We start from the raw sequence: 5,199 nt of genomic DNA on the forward strand, positions 1-5,199 counted from the left end.
CTAAATTACATTAGAAGTTGATCAGACACTTGTACAATGAGAGAACTATGACCACGGTTATCAGAAGAGCTGCTGGCAAAACGCACAAAAGTGCTGTTTGAATGAATGCTTACGAGCCTGCTGCTGCCTACCACCACTCAGTCAGACTGCTCTATCAAAGCATAGACTTAGTTATAACATAATAACACACAGAAATATGAGCCTTTAGGTCATTAACATGGTCAAATTGGGAAACTATCATCTTGAAAACGAGACGTTTATTCTTTGTGAAATTTGGAACCGTTCCGTATTTTATCTAAGGGGTGGCATCCATTAGTCTAAATATTCCTGTTACATTGCACAACCTTCAATGTTATGTCATAATTACGTAAAATTCTGGCAAATTAGGCGGCCCAAACTGTTGCATATACACTGATTCTGCGTTCAATGAACAATTTCACCTGGTTAATATTCGCTGGTACTGCAACTGCTCCGCCCACAACCGTAAGGCTCTCCAGAGGGTAGTGAGGTCTGCACAACGCATCACCGGGGGCAAACTACCTGCCCTAAAGGACACCTACACCACCCGATGTCACAGGAAGGCCATAAAGATCATCAAGGACAACAACCACCCGAGCCACTGCCTGTTCACCCCGCTATCATCCAGAAGGCGAGGTCAGTACAGGTGCATCAAAGCAGGGGCCGAGAGACTGAAAAACAGCTTCTATCTCAAGGCCATCAGACTGTTAAACAGCCACCACTAACATTGAGTGGCTGCTGCCAACACACTGACTCAACTCCAGCCACTTTAATAATGGGAATTGATGGAAATTGATGTAAAATATATTTTATTTTACCTTTATTTAACTAGGCAAGTCAGTTAAGAACAAATTCTTATTTTCATTATGGCTTAGGAACAGTGGGTTAACTGCCTGTTCAGGGGCAGAACGACAGATTTGTACCTTGTCAGCTCGGGGGTTTGAACTTGCAACCTTCCGGTTACTAGTCCAACAATATCACGAGCCACTTTAAACAATGCTACTTAATATAATGTTTACAGACATATACATATGAGATGAGTAATGTAGGGTATATTCTGTACTCTATATCATCTACTGCATCTTTATGTAATACATGTATCACTAGCCACTTTAAACTATGCCACTTTGTTTACATACCCTACATTACTCATCTCATATGTATATACTGTACTTGATACCATCTACTGCATCTTGCCTATGCCGTTCTGTACCATCACTCATTCATATATCTTATGTACATATTCTTTATCCCTTTACACTGTGTGTATAATGTAGTGGTTTTGGAATTGTTAGGTTAGATTACTCGTTGGTTATTACTGCATTGTCAGAACTAGAAGCACAAGCATTTCGCTACACTCGCATTAACATCTGCTAACCATGTGTATGTGACAAACAAATTTGATTTGGATAACCTGGATTTCTTTTAGCTAAATATGCAGGTTTAAAAATACATACTTCTGTGTATTGATTTTAAGAAAGGCATTAATGTTCATGATAATGTACACATTGGAGCAACGATACGCACCGCATTGATTATATGCAATGCAGGACACGCTAGATAAACTAGTAATATCATCAACCATGTGTAGTTAACTAATGGTTCTGATTGATTGTTTTTTGTTTAGTTTAATGCTAGCTAGCAACTTACCTTGGCTTACTGAATTTGCGTAACAGGCAGGCTCCTCGTTGAGTGCAATGAGAGGCAGGTGGTTAGAGCGTTGGACTAGTTAACTGTAAGGTTGCAAGATTAAATCCCGAGCTGACAAGGTGAAAATCTTGTTGTTCTGCCCCTGACCGAGGCAGTTAACCCACCGTTCCTAGGCCGTCATTGAAAATAAGAATGTGTTGTTAACTGACTTGCCTAGTTAAATAAAGATTAAATAAAGGTGTTAAAAATGTTGTAAAAAAAATCGGCCAAATCAGTGTCCAAAAATACCGATTTCCGATTGTTATGAAAACTTGATATCGGCCATTCCGATTAATCGGTTGACCTCTAAACCAGACCAACATACTATATTCCTGCCAGGTCATGAATAATTTCTGTCTGCAAACATCAAAGCAGTGACTTGCTCCTACAAGTTCATGCTCTACAACATCGGTAGAGTACGACCCTGTCACACACAGGAAGAGGCGCAGGTCCTAATCCAGGCACTTGTCATCTCCCGTCTGCACTACTGCAAGTCGGTGTTGGTTGGACTCCATGCATGTGCCATCAAACCCCTGCAATTTATCCAGAATGGCACAGCCTGCCTGGTGTTAAACCTTCCCAAGTTCTCCCATTGTACCCCGTTCCTCTGCATGCTCCACTGGCTTCCAGTCGAAGCTCGCATCCACTACAAGATCACTTGACTGAGGAAAAATATATTTACTATAACAGATGTGGTTGTCCCACCTATCTATCTTAAGATGAACGTACCAACTGTCAGACGCTCTGGATAAGAGCGTCTACTAAATGACTAAAATGTAAATAAATGATAATCCTATGGGGGTGAGGGTGAAGGTGGCCCAGTACATCATTGGTGCTTCCACTCATCCAGGATATCAACTGGAAACAGTGCCTGAGGTGTGCACGCAGCATCAAGGACCCCACATACGCGTTGTTCTCTCCCTTACCGTCGATAGACTATATCGGAGCATGAGGTCTGATACCAACAGGCTGAGATACAGTTTCTATCTATAAGCATCAGACTGCTGTGATTCTCCACACCTCATCACAACTGCTGACACCAGACTCTTACTATATTTCTCAATTAATACACCTGCCCCTATCCCCAATACACATGTAAACATTGTACCTTCCTGTATTATACTTATGCTAAAAATGTTATTCTATTCTACTGCCATTTACTTTATGTTCGTATTCTTGTTGCATTGTCGAGAAGGAACTTGCAAGTGAGCATTTCGTTGGACGATTTATACCATGCCTATCTCGCACATAAGACAAAACTTAAAACTGTATCAGCATAAGCACAGCAAATGTGAACAAATGGTTTCGTCTTTGCCAGCATGTGTCTGGCGAGTAACTACTTGAATGCAGGGCTGATTTGGCCAAGGATTTCTCTCGGTATCCACGTCCAATAAAAGAAACAAGCATTCTTGAATAGTGGATCGCTAGCTAAGCGGGTTCCCGACCAGCAGATGGAAGCAGGAGACGTCAGAGCTCTGGAGATCTCCCAAGTGGCGCAGTGGTCTAAGGCACTGCATCTCAGTGCTAGAGGTGTCTCTACAGACCCTGGTTCGATTCCATGTTGTATCACAAGTGGCAATGATTGGGAGTACCATAGAGTGACGCACAATTGGCCCAGCGTTGTCCGGGTTAGGCAGTCCATTGTAAATAAGAATTTGTTCTTAACGGACTTGCCAAGTCAAATAAAGGTTAAATTAAATAAACTTGAAAAAACAAAAATAAACACTGTCACAAAGTGTATATAGCCAGTTGAGAAGTTAATGTCTGCTTGTTGAGTGGAGCAACGGAAAGGTTTGTACAGCTGAATGCATTCAACTGAAATGTGCCTTCCGCATGAATCAAGAAGCAAAACACTGTCCAGTGAAAGCCAGTGGTAAGAGTACAACAAAAGGTCTTGCTTAACCAGTGTGTCAGCTCTGGCTAAAATACAGGCAGACACAGATATTTAAATTAAATGGGTTATACAGGTCACTGAGGCCAACACTCTACCATGTGAGCTGATAAAATAACGTTAGCCATGTTCTCTATCATCCACTGCCATCTTGCATTATTTAATTTACCAGCTAGTCAGCCAACTACTAACGTAAACTAGCTAGCTTCCAACTATCTAGTAAATCCGGCGAGTTGTGGTCTTGTATTTTATGTTCAGCTAGCTAACCAAATACCTCGCAGCTAGCTGTCAAGTAAGTTGACATTTAATTTAGTAAACATTATGAAATGCCCTGCGGTCGCTGACGTTAACAGCTAACGTTAACAATTTAAACTTTGTGGCCCATGTGTGATGTAACACGACCCTTCAACTTATTCTAGTAGTGTGTACTAGTGCCCCTCAAACTTCAACTAACTTCTATGTTTCGCTGGTTAACTAGCTACTTGTTATTTCTACTAGTTTGATAACTAAGTTAAGTAGTTGGCGTTAGCTGGCTAGTTTGCGATTCAGATAACGTTAACAAGATGGTCATGATCAAGCGCTAGTCAGCGAACTTAACTACTTTTGGTTGATATAGGCTAGTCAGCTGTTAGCTAGCAGGCTAGTAACAACGTAATTGTATTTAGCTAACAAGAAACAAAACAAGTATGCTCATAGCTAGCTAGTTAATTATTCAACTTCATTGGCTAACGAGACTGGCCTGGCCTACAATACAGACGCTATATTAGCTAGGTAGCTGTTACCGTGGCTAACTAGCAGCTAACGATACTTTTGCTTGCCAACGGCTGCAGACTTGCTAAATTGGTTAGCTAGCTACGTGTTTGTTGACTTACCCGAAGCTAAATCAATAGCTAGAAAACTGGCGTGGTTGTTTATTTTTTCTTGTCCCACTTATTTCCGTGTATTGGTTAGACTCCAAAGCTAGAAGATAACCTGAATATAGCCGAATAGATTGCACTGCTAACTCGTTATACATTTACGAACGTCTCGGCCACATGTCTCGATGTCTGTCTGAGACCTGTGAAGTTTAAACAGCACCGCACAGTGTCGCTGCAATACACTTTACACTAGGGGGAAAAAAATCCAACTGTTTCCGGTCCCAGATATAACCGGAACACTGTTTAGTTGCCAATGATATTAAAATATTTTCAAGAAACCATTGATATTTTCCTTTCTTTTCAATTCAACGGAATTTATATGCAATAAAATGACTAGAAACAATCATACCAGTAACTGGCATGGGGGCTAAAAGGTTGTCATTTCATAAACAGTAGCAAGAGACTGACAACTTTAGTGACAGGCCATCAACAGAAGTAAAAGGTAAGCTACACTCAGAGCCATATATACCCAATTGAGGTAGTTTGGGATAGAAAATCATTCTGATCCACTTTCCACTGGGAGAGATGATCTAGGAAAGAAGCTTTCTAAAACAGCTCAACTTTGTCGTAATTTGATCAATAGAATATATATAAAAATGTTGGGATGATCACAGCCATGTAGCATTGTGGAACAGAGGCACCCATTGCCTCCTCACACCACAAAACAAGAGCCCCAAAAAGACA

The 5,199-nt window shown here is 41.0% G+C and overlaps 1 protein-coding gene across 1 annotated transcript in view; it reads right to left on the bottom strand.

The window, feature by feature from the left end:
- Positions 1–4,696, bottom strand: part of LOC109896574 (protein SCAF11) — a 30,547-nt gene extending 25,851 nt beyond the window's left edge. The window contains exon 1 of the mRNA XM_020490832.2: positions 4,471–4,696. The gene's annotated coding sequence lies outside the window, so the exon portion shown is untranslated. The remainder of the gene's footprint in view (positions 1–4,470) is intronic.
- Positions 4,697–5,199: the final 503 nt, after the last annotated feature.

The sequence above is a fragment of the Oncorhynchus kisutch genome, linkage group LG9, assembly GCF_002021735.2.
Source record: "Oncorhynchus kisutch isolate 150728-3 linkage group LG9, Okis_V2, whole genome shotgun sequence".
Taxonomy (NCBI): Eukaryota; Metazoa; Chordata; class Actinopteri; order Salmoniformes; family Salmonidae; genus Oncorhynchus; species Oncorhynchus kisutch.